The sequence below is a fragment of the Euprymna scolopes genome, chromosome 21 (genome assembly GCF_053919585.1).
Source record: "Euprymna scolopes isolate OS-2025 chromosome 21, ASM5391958v1, whole genome shotgun sequence".
NCBI classification, from domain to species: Eukaryota; Metazoa; Mollusca; class Cephalopoda; order Sepiida; family Sepiolidae; genus Euprymna; species Euprymna scolopes.
The window spans coordinates 63262170-63280145 of NC_136502.1; the positions used below are offsets into that span (position 1 = coordinate 63262170).

General features: G+C 21.6%; 1 protein-coding gene across 1 annotated transcript in view; it reads left to right on the forward strand.

The window, feature by feature from the left end:
- LOC145242417 (uncharacterized) overlaps positions 1–17976 on the forward strand; it is a 450806-nt gene that overhangs the window by 12183 nt on the left and 420647 nt on the right. The window lies entirely within an intron of this gene.

Genomic DNA, 17976 nt, shown 5'->3' on the forward strand with positions numbered 1-17976 from the left:
CACCGACTTGGTAGAATGGCGTTGCCTCTCTGCTTTCCTTATGTGCCGTCGTTTCTCATTCTCTGTTCGTTTTTTCTTTTCTGTTCCGCAGATTATATGCTCCCATACTTCGTCTGGTGTCATACAATTCAAACAAAACCAATCTCTCATATTCAGCAACTCCAACACAATCAAAATGATACCACTTGTTACACATAACATATCATCGGAGAAGAGCCGTCATTTATAATGGAGCAAGTTTGACAGAAAAAAAGGTCCATTCTCGTCCTTAAATTCTGCAGTAGTTGTGACAGAAGAATCACTAATTTCCAATTTGTTTTAGGAAATGGACTTGATTGGTCCTATCCTTTAATGCACAAGCTGAACGAACCTGGCCATCATTCCCTTGGGATGAATAACCTTACCAAGACCCCGAAAGCGTTTTGGTTTCTTTGGTGTTTTAATCAAAACAATCTTACGGATAATTTTTCTCGGCAATGATTTAATATATTTGAATCACCTAGAAAAGTACCAATCAAGAATCTGTTCTTGACAATCAGCCCAACAGGTGTGGGGTCGAACTGAGGTACACCGTCTGGGTATCACCTAGGAGGTCCACCCTCCCAGGCAAGACCTCACCCGGCTTTTGAGTGGGGTAAGTTTATTGCTTGCTGCCTGAGGTGCCCTGACTGGGGAATGCCGACCGGGATGCTTAGGCAATTTAGGGGAGCTTGTTTGACACCTTGCTTTCCTGACATTATTTCACATAATGATGTGGGCAGCATTTAAATATCTACTAGATAGATTATAAACCTGTCTGAATTTACTAGAGGAGAGACCTCTAGTAAAGAGATCAGCAGGGTTTTCCGAAGAAGGAACATATTTGAATTGAGCTGAAATTCCAAGATCTCTTTTGATTACTTCCAACAGTTTCCTGATGCTTTTATTTGGTTTTCAACAAAAAGATTTTCTTTAGTTCCTTTAATCTATCACACATAATCTGAATTGAGAGAATTAAAATCGTTACTGGATATTACTCGATATTGTCCGCATAAAAATTATTGCAGCAAGCAGATGATGCCATATCTAAAGATCTTTTTTAACTAAGGAATCAGCCACTCTTTGCATAATTTTCAATATTTCAAGATTTCTTATACAATGAGAGTATGATTAAAGAAATTGAAAGGTTTCTACTTAAAGATATTGATGGTAGGAATTGACCAATCAAATGGAGTCACGTTCTGCTAGCAACCAATCAGAAACCGGAATTGTCCCATAGAAATATTGAATCTTTTAGAATTCTTGCACATAAATTTCCGTATCCACATGAAAAGGATCTTTGCTCTTTAAATGCAAAATTTCAAGATCAGCTATCCACCAAAAATGCTTTTTCATCTCCATGACTTATACAGATAAGCTACCCATTGGAAGCTCTTCTGAAATTCAACATGGCTTTCAATTCAAAAGGTTATGGACTTAGCGGAAGACTTTACTTTGATGGATCGGAATCGAAGTTCAAATTGTGACAAGAGAATTTTTTGGGTTATTTCAAATTCAAAAGTTACATAAAATCATTCAGACATAACCTGAAAATCCAAACGATCCTGAATTTATTGAAAAGAACGCAACTGTTTTTGCGGAATTAATACAGTGCTTCGATGGCGGAAGTCGTTCTCTGATAATGCAAGAAGCCTTAGACGATGGCTGCAAAGCATTGAACATATTAAGAGAGCATTATTTATCGAAAGGAAAACCCAAAATTGTCTCTTTATATACAGAACTGACGTCTCTAAAACGCAGTCGAGACGATTACAGATTCTATTATAAAGACCGAAACAACAGGAAATTCATTAAAAATGTCTGGTGAAGTGATTAGTGACAGTCTGTTAATCTCCATGGTCCTTAAATGGTTACCGGGTGATTTTAAACTATTTACAATTATGAAAATTCAGAAAGACCCATGCCATTTAATGAATTCAAGGTAGCACTAAGAAGTTACAAGGAAACGGAAAAACTGATCAGAGAAAATAAGGAATCAACAATAATCATGAAATTTAAAAATGGCCACCAAAAACCAAGAAAATCAAATTATACATTTGCTCCGAATAAAAACTGCAACTTTTCAAAAAAGAATTTTTTTCCTGAGAAAAAGAGTAATATTTGCTAAAATTCTGAGCGACTCAATCACAAAAATTTCCAATGTACATATAAAAATTATACAGGAGACTCAATGAAAAATGTGGAGAGCTCCGTTAGTGAACATGCATTTTTATTTTCATGTACATTTGATACTTCAACAAACAGTAACAACTTTCTTGTCGATTGTGGGGCAACAGCGCATGTGATTACGAAGGAATCAGATATTATCAATTTTGATCCCAGCTTTAAATTTCAGAATCACTTTGTAGAGCTAGCTGACAGCAGTCGAGTAAATGATATACTTTTGAAGTGAGGCGATGCTAAAATCTCGCTAATCTTCTCTATAAATAAAACAGTAGATGTATGTATGTGTGTGTAAATATCTAACAGGTAAACTCTTAAACTACTAGTCACGTAGCACTGAAATTCTCAGGAAAAAATTATTCATGCACCAAGAGTGGTTTATAGTGAATAATATCTTTGCTTACATGCATGTATACTGCATACAGACATCGGCAAATTTACATGTAAAATGTTCATTCACTAACCATTAGCTGACATTTTCGTTTGTTATGTGCATGCGCGTACGTTCGGTTCATTCCTACAATTTTTTTTAATCAGACTGGAATGCTCGTTTTTTTTTTTTTTTTAATTATTTCAATTCTAACTGATGACACCAACTCATTTTTTATGCCTTTGTTTAAAAAAAAAAAATGAAATCATACGTAAATTTTATTTGTGGTTTGAAATTTGTAAATATGAAAACAAATCTATATATCTTTTTTACGATCTCATATTTACTTTATTTCATACATATTTTTAAGACGGGGGAGGGGAATGACACACGGAATATGGACCGTGCTGAAATGATAATGTTATTATTTACCCATATAAAAAAAAATACAATTCATAATGAAATCATGTACTTCGATAAACTGCTGAGTCATTTTCTGGATGCGACGTCATGTGTTGATGATGTAGGGGAGGGGAGCACGATTATGTTGCTTTAAAAGTACTCTGCAGGCTGCCAAGGATTACCAAACCTTTTTTTTTTAGGTGAGTTTGGAGTGTGGTGAATTAGTGCCTGTTCATTCTCCCAAGCATTACCACCACTTTTTCTGTTTATGGAGAGGGGGCCAGTAGATGATTTCACTGAAATGCTGCATCAGAACAGATACTACACTTTGATCTTATATATATATTTTATTGTCTGTAAAAAATGAAATTACAATTGATCTTAGCCAAAAGGCCAAGTAAGCGTAATATAGTTTTCTGCCAGGCATTACCTCCTCTTTAAAAAATACAAAATAACCGACACAGCATATATTTTAAGAGGTGGGGAGGGGAATATGGAGTAAGTCCCGGAAATGGCTGAAGCAGTTTATGATCTCAAAAATACTTTATTTCATATATTTTTAAAGGAAGTGGGGATACGGAGTCAGGCCCGGAAACGGCTGAAGTAGTTTACAATCTCAAAATGACTTTATTTCACATATATTTTTAACAGTGAGGGGGGATATGGTGTCAGTCTAGGAAATTGCTGAAACAGTTTACGAGGTACCTCCAACATGACCACAGTTTAAATGTAATTGTATGTAGCACAATGCAATTGTATGTAACACAATGTAATTGTATGTAACATGATGTAATTGTAATTTAATTTAATTTATCATCCTACTCTTTTACCATTTAAAAGAAGAAGCTTCAAATAAACTGTTAATATTTTTTAAAATTTTTTACAAAAATTTTAATATCTAAAAAAAATTTTTACAAAAAAAATGAAAATGCGAGATAAAAATCGTGTTTACATTATCGACGCTTTAAAACAACGTTTCTATGTAGCGACGCTTTTTAAGCCGTTGATACACCCATGTTTTAAAAATTTAGCAAAAATCAAATAATAATCATATTTTCCTGAAATTTTCGATATTTATTCATTATTAAATAAACTTACATATTAAAAATAGGTTTATTAAATATATTAGAGGAATTATTTTTAGGTGTTCTAACCCACCCCCATATTTTATGTTACAGAAACTGAAAAAAATAAATGTAGGTCGATAAAAATTTCAACATTTTTTAAAGCTGAAAAGATCAAATAATTAAAAAATAGTTATATATATATATATATATATATATATATATATATATATATATATATATATATATAAAATCCTGTTATTTTTTTCACTTGCCTTTTTTTTACATAGACATCACCACTTATCAAGGCCAAGAGGCCACTCGAGGATAAGGGTTAAAGGTTGTACAGTAGAAATTGGACAATATAGTAATCGTTAGTAATGGAAATTCAGTAAATTTGTTAACAAGTGGAACGGCTTATCAAGAACTTGTTTACATTAGACTTGAAGACAACCATATTGTAGTCAGCTGGAAAGCAGGAAAATGGAAGACAATTCCACAGGCGTGCAGTTCTAAGAAAGAAGCTTTGTTCATGGAATGTACGTTTAGGTTTAGACACAGATAAAGAGTGGGGAGAATTATTGATAGTGTTTTCAACTAGATGAGTGTTTCTTGTGAAAGTTTGGCGAGGGGGGACCATAGACTGAAGCTATCGAATACTTTCCATGAAAATAACGATACATCAGAGACGAACTCGCAACATCTCTTCTGTGAGATAGAGGTTGCAGGGAAGAGAAAAGGATATCTCCTATGAGGCTACGAAGTCTATTTTAAACTCTATTAAGGCAGGACAAGTCCTTTCTAGCAGCTCCTGCCCAGATGTGGCAACAGTATTCCATTCTTGGACGTACCTAGCTCTTATATAGATAGAGAATTGCATCAGAAGTGAGATATCTACTGGATCAATAGAAGGATCCAACCATTTTTCCAGCGGCCTTGGCAACAGATTTGATGTACCTGTTCCATTACAGATCAGGAGTAAAGGTCAAGCCCAGAAGCTTGTCAAAACATGAGGCCTCCTCAAGACGAGAGCCATTCATTTCAACTGATGCCAGATGGGGATCAGAACGTTGATGATGTAAAGAGAGAAGCTTGGTTTTAGATGCATTAAAAGTAACCAGCCACTCTTTTCCCCACTGTACCACATGTTAAAGATTAGAGGAGAGAGAATAGGGGAGACCTTGGACGTTTACTGACTTAGATGTGCTACCATAGATGGTAGTGTCATCAGCATAAATGTCTACCTTAAACTTGTAAATAAAATTGGGCATAAAATCAATATTATTATGTTAAAAAAATAAAATAAACAATTTTTCTTGATTTTTTTCTCGGTAATATAATTATTTGAATTACAACAAAAAAATAAAAACAGAATTCTAAAAATAATTATTTCTAAAAAGCTTTAAATCGTATTAAATTCAAATATTACACGATTTTAAGTTTAAACAGATTTTTTTTATATAACAGGTTTCCAATAATAAAAAAAATATAATCATATAATAGAATATACAACTCTTGAGGTAATAAAAATTGCAAAAGCAAAATCGACTAAAAAAATTCGTTTGGATTTGATTATTTAAAATGACAAAGGTGATAATCAAAATTTGCGCCTTTTTTTTTTCCAAAAAAGTGTAGCGGCCTGTGAGCAGTAATATCTTTAGATAGGTACGGGCAAAAATAGGGGGACATAATTTTGAAAGCCGATTTATCATATTTTTTTGTAGGTTTCCGAATACTTTTTGATTTGAAAGGTTAAAGACTAAACTTAATTTCCAAAAGAAAAAAAATATTTGTACATGTGAAAAAAATAAGTTATGAAAAATGTTTTCACGGCGAGCTAACCAATTCAGCAAAATTTTGAAGTTAAATAAATTAATTGTAAAAATCCTTTAAAAGATAAATATTCATTTTCTGGGTCTATTTCAAAGATAATTAGTAAAGAAAAGTCCTAAGATATTGAATTAAATAATAAAAAACAATTTCTTTGTACAAAACATAAATTAATTAGTCCAAAAATCGAGTGATACTGTCGTTCGCAAAATGCAACAAACGAAAGTTTTGTAAACACGGAATATATGGAAGCCCAAAATTTCAGCCAGTTAAAAAACTGTGAAAATGACGCCATGTAATTAAAAGGGGGGAGGGGATGCTAGTCCCCCCCCAGACGTGCATCCGTACATTCCTATCCTAAACGTTTGTATAATTTTATCATTCTTTAATTTAATTATTTTTCTATGTTCCTGTTTTCAAATTAATTGTTTTAATTATTGTTCAATATTATATAAAATATATGTTACGCCGAAAGTTTCACATTCTTGCGAGCAAGTACATTATTAAAATCTTGCATATAAAAATTATGCAAAACCTGTAATTTAAAAAAAAAGGTAGAAATATTTTTTACTATTATAATTTTTTTGTGTGAAAATATTAAATAAACAATGCCATATTCAATGATAATATCGGTAGTTCGAGAAATTAATTTTTCTTTGAGTTATATCGAATTTATTAATACAGACTTTATGAGCTTTTATCGCAATGTTCCTGTAAAAAATAAATAATTTTTTAAAAATTGTTATATTTTAGGATGCTTTATTTTCATAAACAAAAGCAAAAATAATTTTTAAAAATTGTTATATTTTACGATGCTTTATTTTCATAAAAAACGCAAAAATAATTTTTTAAAAATTGTTATATTTTAGGATGCTTTATTTTCATAAAAAAAAGCAAAAATAATTTTTAAAAATTGTTATATTTTAGGATGCTTTATTTTCATAAAAAAAAGCAAAACTCATTTTTTAAAAATTGTTATATTTTAGGATGCTTTATTTTCATAAAAAAATCAAAAATATTTTTTTTTAAATTGTTATATTTTAGGATGCTTTATTTTCATAAAAAACACAAAAATCATTTTTTACAAATTGTTATATTTTACGATGCTTTATTTTCATAAAAAAACAAAAATAATTTTTTAAAAATTGTTATATTTTATGATGCTTTATTTTCATAAAAAAAGCAAAAATAATTTTTTAAAATTGTTATATTTTAGGATGCTTTATTTTCATAAAAAAAGCAAAAATAATTTTTTAAAATTGTTATATTTTAGGATGCTTTATTTTCATAAAAAAGCAAAAATAATTTTTTTAAAATTGTTATATTTTAGGATGCTTTATTTTCATAAAAAAAAGCAAAAATATTTCTTAAAAATTGTTGTATTTTAGGATGCTTTATTTTCATACAAAAAAGCAAAAATATTTCTTAAAAATTGTTATATTTTAGGATGCTTTATTTTCATAAAAAAAGCAAAAATAATTTTTTTTAAATTGTTATATTTTAGGATGCTTTATTTTCATAAAAAAGCAACAATATTTTGTAAAAATTGTTATATTTTACGATGCTTTATTTTCATAAAAAAGCAAAAATATTTCTTAAAACTTGTTATATTTTAGGATGCTTTATTTTCATACAAAAAAGCAAAAATAATTTTTTAAAAATTGTTATATTTTAGGATGCTTTATTTTCATAAAAAAAGCAAAAATAATTTTTTAAAAATTGTTATATTTTAGGATGCTTTATTTTCATAAAAAATAAGCAAAAATATTTTTTTAAAATTGTTATATTTTAGGATGCTTTGTTTTCATAAAAAAAGCAAAAATAATTTTTTAAAAGTTTTTATATTTTAGGATGCTTTATTTTCATAAAAAAACGCAAAAATAATTCTTTAAAAATTGTTATATTTTAGGATGCTTTATTTTCATAAAAAAAGCAAAACTCATTTTTTAAAAATTGTTATATTTTAGGATGCTTTATTTTCATAAAAAAATCAAAAATAATTTTTTTTAAATTGTTATATTTTAGGATGCTTTATTTTCATAAAAAAGCAACAATATTTTGTAAAAATTGTTATATTTTAGGATACTTTATTTTCATGAAAAAGCAAAAATAATTTTTTAAAAGTTGTTATATTTTAGGATACTTTATTTTTCATAAAAAAAAGCAAAAATAATTTTTAAACATTGTTTTATTTTAGGTTGCTTTATTTTTATGAAAAAGAAAAAATAATTTTTTAAAAATTGTTATATATTAGGATGCTTTATTTTCATAAAAAAAAGCAAAAATAATTTTTTTAAAAATTGTTATATTTTAGGATGCTTTATTTTCATAAAAAAAAGCAAAAATAATTTTTAAACATTGTTATATTTTAGGTTGCTTTATTTTTATGAAAAAGAAAAAATAATTTTTTAAAAATTGTTATATATTAGGATGCTTTATTTGCATAAAAAAAAGCAAAAATAATTTTTTTAAAAATTGTTATATTTTAGGATGCTTTATTTTCATAAAAAAAAGCAAAAATAATTTTTAAAAATTGTTATATTTAAGGATGCTTTATTTTTATGAAAAAGCAAAAATAATTTTTTACAAATTGTTATATATTAGGATGCTTTATTTTCATAAAAAAAAGCAAAAATAATTTTTTAAAAATTGTTATATTTTAGGATGCTTTATTTTCATAAAAAACAAAAATAATTTTTTAAAAATTGTTATGTTTTAGGATGCTTTATTTTCATAAAAAAAAGCAAAAATAATTTTTAAAAATTGTTATATTTTAGGATGCTTTATTTTCATAAAAAAAGCAGAAATAATTTTTTTAAAATTGTTATATTTTAGGATGCTTTATTTTCATAAAAAAAGCAAAAATAATTTTTAAAAAATTGTAATATTTTAGGATGCTTTATTTTCATAAAAAAGCATAAATAATTTTTTAAAAATTGTTATATTTTAGGGTGCTTTATTTTCATAAAAAACAAAAATAATTTTATAACATTTTATATTTTAGGATGCTTTATTTTCATAAAAACAGCAAAAATAGTTTTTTAAAAATTGTTATATATATATATTTTCATAAAAAAATAATTTTTAAAATTTTTATATATATATATATATATATATATATATATATATATATATAGATATTCATAAAAAAAGCAAAAATAATTTTTTCAAAATAGTTATATTTTAGGATGCTTTATTTTCATAAAAAAAACAAAAAATAATTTTTAAAAATTGTTATATTTTAGGATGCTTTTTTTTCATAAAAAAAGCAAAAATAATTCTTTAAAAATTGTTATATTTTAGGATGCTTTATTTTCATAAAAAAAAGCAAAAATAATTTTTTAAAAATAGTTATATTTAAGGATGCTTTGTTTTCATAAAACAAGCAAAAATAATTTTTTTAAAATTGTTATATTTTAGGATGCTTTATTTTCATAAAAAAGCAAAAATATTTCTTAAAACTTGTTATATTTTAGGATGCTTTATTTTCATAAAAAAAGCAAAAATAATTTTTTAAAAATTGTTATATTTTAGGATGCTTTATTTTCATGAAAAAAGCAAAAATAATTTTTTTAAAATTTTTATATTTTAGGATGCTTTATTTTCATAAAAAATAAGCAAAAATAATTTTTTAAAAATTGTTATATTTTAGGATGCTTTGTTTTCATAAGAAAAAGCAAAAATAATTTTTGAAAAATAGTTATATTTTAGGATGCTATATTCTCATAAAAAAGGCAAAAATAGTTTTTTCAAAATTGTTACATATATATATTTTTTCATACAAAATGTTATATTTATGTTTTAATTATTGTTCAATATTATATAAAATATATGTTACGCCGAAAGTTTCACATTCTTGCGAGCAAGGACATTATTAAAATCTTGCATATAAAAATTATGCAAAACCTGTAATTTAAAAAAAAAGGTAGAAATATTTTTTACTATTATAATTTTTTTGTGTGAAAATATTAAATAAACAATGCCATATTCAATGATAATATCGGTAGTTCGAGAAATTAATTTTTCTTTGAGTTATATCGAATTTATTAATACAGACTTTATGAGCTTTTATCGCAATGTTCCTGTAAAAAATAAATAATTTTTTAAAAATTGTTATATTTTAGGATGCTTTATTTTCATAAACAAAAGCAAAAATAATTTTTAAAAATTGTTATATTTTAGGATGCTTTATTTTCATAAAAAAAAAGCAAAACTCATTTTTTAAAAATTGTTATATTTTATGATGCTTTATTTTCATGAAAAAAAGCAAAGCTCATTTTTATAAAATTGTTATATTTTACGATGCTTTATTTTTATAAAAATAAGCAAAAATAATTTTTTAAAAATTGTTATATTTTAGGATGCTTTATTTTCAGAAAAAAAGCAAAAATAATTTTTTTAAAATTGTTATATTTTACGATGCTTTATTTTCATAAAAAAAACAAAACTTATTTTTTAAAAATTGTTATATTTTAGGAGGCTTTATTTTCATAAAAAAAGCAAAAATAATTTTTTTTAAATTGTTATATTTTAGAATGCTTCGTTTTAATAAAAAAACAAAAATAATTTTTTAAAAATTGTTATATTTTACGATGCTTTATTTTCATAAAAAAGCAATAAAAATTTTTTAAAAATTGTTATATTTTAGGGTGCTTTATTTTCATAAAAAACAAAAATAATTTTATAACATTTTATATTTTAGGATGCTTTATTTTCATAAAAACAGCATAAATAATTTTTTAAAAATTGTTATATTTTAGGGTGCTTTATTTTCATAAAAAACAAAAATAATTTTATAACATTTTATATTTTAGGATGCTTTATTTTCATAAAAACAGCAAAAATAGTTTTTTAAAAATTGTTATATATATATATTTTCATAAAAAAATAATTTTTAAAATTTTTATATATATATATATATATATATATATATATATATATAGATATTCATAAAAAAAGCAAAAATAATTTTTTCAAAATAGTTATATTTTAGGATGCTTTATTTTCATAAAAAAAACAAAAAATTATTTTTAAAAATTGTTATATTTTAGGATGCTTTTTTTTCATAAAAAAAGCAAAAATAATTCTTTAAAAATTGTTATATTTTAGGATGCTTTATTTTCATAAAAAAAGCAGAAATAATTTTTTTAAAATTGTTATATTTTAGGATGCTTTATTTTCATAAAAAAAGCAAAAATAATTTTTAAAAAATTGTAATATTTTAGGATGCTTTATTTTCATAAAAAAGCATAAATAATTTTTTAAAAATTGTTATATTTTAGGGTGCTTTATTTTCATAAAAAACAAAAATAATTTTATAACATTTTATATTTTAGGATGCTTTATTTTCATAAAAACAGCAAAAATAGTTTTTTAAAAATTGTTATATATATATATTTTCATAAAAAAATAATTTTTAAAATTTTTATATATATATATATATATATATATATATATATATATATATATAGATATTCATAAAAAAAGCAAAAATAATTTTTTCAAAATAGTTATATTTTAGGATGCTTTATTTTCATAAAAAAAACAAAAAATAATTTTTAAAAATTGTTATATTTTAGGATGCTTTTTTTTCATAAAAAAAGCAAAAATAATTCTTTAAAAATTGTTATATTTTAGGATGCTTTATTTTCATAAAAAAAAGCAAAAATAATTTTTTAAAAATAGTTATATTTAAGGATGCTTTGTTTTCATAAAACAAGCAAAAATAATTTTTTTAAAATTGTTATATTTTAGGATGCTTTATTTTCATAAAAAAGCAAAAATATTTCTTAAAACTTGTTATATTTTAGGATGCTTTATTTTCATAAAGAAAGCAAAAATAATTTTTTAAAAATTGTTATATTTTAGGATGCTTTATTTTCATGAAAAAAGCAAAAATAATTTTTAAAAAATTGTAATATTTTAGGATGCTTTATTTTCATAAAAAATAAGCAAAAATAATTTTTTAAAAATTGTTATATTTTAGGATGCTTTGTTTTCATAAGAAAAAGCAAAAATAATTTTTGAAAAATAGTTATATTTTAGGATGCTATATTCTCATAAAAAAGGCAAAAATAGTTTTTTCAAAATTGTTACATATATATATTTTTTCATACAAAATGTTATATTTATGTTTTAATTATTGTTCAATATTATATAAAATATATGTTACGCCGAAAGTTTCACATTCTTGCGAGCAAGGACATTATTAAAATCTTGCATATAAAAATTATGCAAAACCTGTAATTTAAAAAAAAAGGTAGAAATATTTTTTACTATTATAATTTTTTTGTGTGAAAATATTAAATAAACAATGCCATATTCAATGATAATATCGGTAGTTCGAGAAATTAATTTTTCTTTGAGTTATATCGAATTTATTAATACAGACTTTATGAGCTTTTATCGCAATGTTCCTGTAAAAAATAAATAATTTTTTAAAAATTGTTATATTTTAGGATGCTTTATTTTCATAAACAAAAGCAAAAATAATTTTTAAAAATTGTTATATTTTAGGATGCTTTATTTTCATAAAAAAAAGCAAAACTCATTTTTTAAAAATTGTTATATTTTATGATGCTTTATTTTCATGAAAAAAAGCAAAGCTCATTTTTATAAAATTGTTATATTTTACGATGCTTTATTTTTATAAAAATAAGCAAAAATAATTTTTTAAAAATTGTTATATTTTAGGATGCTTTATTTTCAGAAAAAAAGCAAAAATAATTTTTTTAAAATTGTTATATTTTACGATGCTTTATTTTCATAAAAAAAACAAAACTTATTTTTTAAAAATTGTTATATTTTAGGAGGCTTTATTTTCATAAAAAAAGCAAAAATAATTTTTTTTAAATTGTTATATTTTAGAATGCTTCGTTTTAATAAAAAAACAAAAATAATTTTTTAAAAATTGTTATATTTTACGATGCTTTATTTTCATAAAAAAGCAATAATAATTTTTTAAAAATTGTTATATTTTATGATGCTTTATTTTCATAAAAAAAGCAAAAATAATTTTTTAAAATTGTTATATTTTAGGATGCTTTATTTTCATAAAAAAAGCAAAAATAATTTTTTAAAATTGTTATATTTTAGGATGCTTTATTTTCATAAAAAAGCAAAAATAATTTTTTTAAAATTGTTATATTTTAGGATGCTTTATTTTCATAAAAAAAAGCAAAAATATTTCTTAAAAATTGTTGTATTTTAGGATGCTTTATTTTCATACAAAAAAGCAAAAATATTTCTTAAAAATTGTTATATTTTAGGATGCTTTATTTTCATAAAAAAAGCAAAAATAATTTTTTTTAAATTGTTATATTTTAGGATGCTTTATTTTCATAAAAAAGCAACAATATTTTGTAAAAATTGTTATATTTTACGATGCTTTATTTTCATAAAAAAGCAAAAATAATTTTTTTTAAAATTGTTATATTTTATGATGCTTTATTTTCATAAAAAAGCAAAAATATTTCTTAAAACTTGTTATATTTTAGGATGCTTTATTTTCATACAAAAAAGCAAAAATAATTTTTTAAAAATTGTTATATTTTAGGATGCTTTATTTTCATAAAAAAAGCAAAAATAATTTTTTAAAAATTGTTATATTTTAGGATGCTTTATTTTCATAAAAAATAAGCAAAAATATTTTTTTAAAATTGTTATATTTTAGGATGCTTTGTTTTCATAAAAAAAGCAAAAATAATTTTTTAAAAGTTTTTATATTTTAGGATGCTTTATTTTCATAAAAAAACGCAAAAATAATTCTTTAAAAATTGTTATATTTTAGGATGCTTTATTTTCATAAAAAAAGCAAAACTCATTTTTTAAAAATTGTTATATTTTAGGATGCTTTATTTTCATAAAAAAATCAAAAATAATTTTTTTTAAATTGTTATATTTTAGGATGCTTTATTTTCATAAAAAAGCAACAATATTTTGTAAAAATTGTTATATTTTACGATGCTTTATTTTCATGAAAAAGCAAAAATATTTTTTTAAAAGTTGTTATATTTTAGGATACTTTATTTTCATAAAAAAAAGCAAAAATAATTTTTAAACATTGTTATATTTTAGGTTGCTTTATTTTTATGAAAAAGAAAAAATAATTTTTTAAAAATTGTTATATATTAGGATGCTTTATTTTCATAAAAAAAAGCAAAAATAATTTTTTTAAAAATTGTTATATTTTAGGATGCTTTATTTTCATAAAAAAAAGCAAAAATAATTTTTAAACATTGTTATATTTTAGGTTGCTTTATTTTTATGAAAAAGAAAAAATAATTTTTTAAAAATTGTTATATATTAGGATGCTTTATTTTCATAAAAAAAAGCAAAAATAATTTTTTTAAAAATTGTTATATTTTAGGATGCTTTATTTTCATAAAAAAAAGCAAAAATAATTTTTAAAAATTGTTATATTTAAGGAAGCTTTATTTTTATGAAAAAGCAAAAATAATTTTTTACAAATTGTTATATATTAGGATGCTTTATTTTCATAAAAAAAAGCAAAAATAATTTTTTAAAAATTGTTATATTTTAGGATGCTTTATTTTCATAAAAAACAAAAATAATTTTTTAAAAATTGTTATGTTTTAGGATGCTTTATTTTCATAAAAAAAGCAAAAATAATTTTTAAAAATTGTTATATTTTAGGATGCTTTATTTTCATAAAAAAAGCAGAAATAATTTTTTTAAAATTGTTATATTTTAGGATGCTTTATTTTCATAAAAAAAGCAAAAATAATTTTTAAAAAATTGTAATATTTTAGGATGCTTTATTTTCATAAAAAAGCATAAATAATTTTTTAAAAATTGTTATATTTTAGGGTGCTTTATTTTCATAAAAAAGCAAAAATAATTTTATAACATTTTATATTTTAGGATGCTTTATTTTCATAAAAACAGCAAAAATAGTTTTTTAAAAATTGTTATATATATATATTTTCATAAAAAAATAATTTTTAAAATTTTTATATATATATATATATATATATATATATATAGATATTCAAAAAAAAGCAAAAATAATTTTTTAAAAATAGTTATATTTTAGGATGCTTTATTTTCATAAAAAAAACAAAAATAATTCTTTAAAAATTGTTATATTTTAGGATGCTTTATTTTCATAAAAAAAAGCAAAAATAATTTTTTAAAAATAGTTATATTTAAGGATGCTTTGTTTTCATAAAACAAGCAAAAATAATTTTTTTAAAATTGTTATATTTTAGGATGCTTTATTTTCATAAAAAAGCAAAAATATTTCTTAAAACTTGTTATATTTTAGGATGCTTTATTTTCATAAAAAAAGCAAAAATAATTTTTTAAAAATTGTTATATTTTAGGATGCTTTATTTTCATGAAAAAAGCAAAAATAATTTTTTAAAAATTTTTATATTTTAGGATGCTTTATTTTCATAAAAAATAAGCAAAAATAATTTTTTAAAAATTGTTATATTTTAGGATGCTTTGTTTTCATAAGAAAAAGCAAAAATAATTTTTGAAAAATAGTTATATTTTAGGATGCTATATTCTCATAAAAAAGTCAAAAATAGTTTTTTCAAAATTGTTACATATATATATTTTTTCATACAAAATGTTATATTTATGTTTTAATTATTGTTCAATATTATATAAAATATATGTTACGCCGAAAGTTTCACATTCTTGCGAGCAAGGACATTATTAAAATCTTGCATATAAAAATTATGCAAAACCTGTAATTTAAAAAAAAAGGTAGAAATATTTTTTACTATTATAATTTTTTTGTGTGAAAATATTAAATAAACAATGCCATATTCAATGATAATATCGGTAGTTCGAGAAATTAATTTTTCTTTGAGTTATATCGAATTTATTAATACAGACTTTATGAGCTTTTATCGCAATGTTCCTGTAAAAAATAAATAATTTTTTAAAAATTGTTATATTTTAGGATGCTTTATTTTCATAAACAAAAGCAAAAATAATTTTTAAAAATTGTTATATTTTAGGATGCTTTATTTTCATAAAAAAAAGCAAAACTCATTTTTTAAAAATTGTTATATTTTATGATGCTTTATTTTCATGAAAAAAAGCAAAGCTAATTTTTATAAAATTGTTATATTTTACGATGCTTTATTTTTATAAAAATAAGCAAAAATAATTTTTTAAAAATTGTTATATTTTAGGATGCTTTATTTTCAGAAAAAAAGCAAAAATAATTTTTTTAAAATTGTTATATTTTACGATGCTTTATTTTCATAAAAAAAACAAAACTTATTTTTTAAAAATTGTTATATTTTAGGAGGCTTTATTTTCATAAAAAAAGCAAAAATAATTTTTTTTAAATTGTTATATTTTAGAATGCTTCGTTTTAATAAAAAAACAAAAATAATTTTTTAAAAATTGTTATATTTTACGATGCTTTATTTTCATAAAAAAGCAATAATAATTTTTTAAAAATTGTTATATTTTAGGATGCTTTATTTTCATAAAAAAAGCAAAAATAATTTTTTAAAAATTGTTATATTTTAAGATGCTTTATTTTCATAAAAAAAGCAAAAATAATTTTTTAAAAGTTGTTATATTTTAGGGTGCTTTATTTTCATAAAAAAAGCAAAAATAATTTTTTTAAAATTGTAATATTTTAGGATGCTTTATTTTCATAAAAAAGCAACAATATTTTTTAAAAATTGTTATATTTTAGGATGCTTTATTTTCATAAAAAAAGCAAAAATAATTTTTTAAAAATTGTTATATTTTATGATGCTTTATTTTCATAAAAAAAGCAGAAATAATTTTTTAAAAATTGTTATATTTTAGGATGCTTTATTTTCACAAAAAAGCAAAAATAATTTTTTAAAAATTGTTATATTTTAGGATGCTTTATTTTCATAAAAAAAGCAAAACTAATTTTTTTAAATTGTTATATATATATATATATTTTCATAACAAAAAGCAAAAATAATTTTTTAAAAATTGTTATATTTTATGATGCTTTATTTTCATGAAAAAAAGCAAAGCTCATTTTTATAAAATTGTTATATTTTACGATGCTTTATTTTTATAAAAATAAGCAAAAATAATTTTTTAAAAATTGTTATATTTTAGGATGCTTTATTTTCAGAAAAATAGCAAAAATAATATTTTTAAAATTGTTATATTTTATGATGCTTTATTTTCACAAAACAACAAAACTTATTTTTTAAAAATTGTTATATTTTAGGAGGCTTTATTTTCATAAAAAAAGCAAAAATAATTTTTTTAAAATTGTTATATTTTAGAATGCTTCGTTTTAATAAAAAAACAAAAATAATTTTTTTAAAATTGTAATATTTTGGAATGCTTTATTTTCATAAAAAAGCAACAATATTTTTTAAAAATTGTTATATTTTACGATGCTTTATTTTCATAAAAAAAGCAAAAATAATTTTTTAAAAGTTGTTATATTTTAGGATGCTTTATTTTCATAAAAAAAAGCAAAAATAATTTTTTAAAAATTGTTATATTTTACGATACTTTATTTTCATAAAAAAGCATAAATAATTTTTTAAAAATTGTTATATTTTACGATGCTTTATTTTCATAAAAAAAGCAAAACTCATTTTTTAAAAGTTGTTATATGTTAGGATGCTTTATTTTCATAAAAAAAGCAAAAATAATTGTTTTAAAATTGTTATATTTTATGATGCTTTATTTTCATAAAAAAAGCAAAAATAATTTTTTAACAACTGTTATATTTTAGGATGCTTTATTTTCATAAAAAAAGCAAAGATAATTTTTTAAAAATTGTTATATTTTAGGATGCTTTATTTTCATAAAAAAAAGCAAAAATAATTTTTTAAAAATTGTTATATTTTAGGATGCTTTGTTTTCATAAAAAAAGCAAAAATAATTTTTTAAAAATTGTGATATTTTTGGATGCTTTATTTTCATAAAAAAAGCAAAAATATTTTTTTAAAAATTGTTATATTTTAGGATGCTTTATTTTCATAAAAAAAAGCAAAAATAATTTTTTAAAAATTGTTATATTTTACGATGCTTTATTTTCATAAAAAAGCATGAATACTTTTTTAAAAATTGTTATATTTTACGATGCTTTATTTTCATAAAAAAGCAAAAATAATT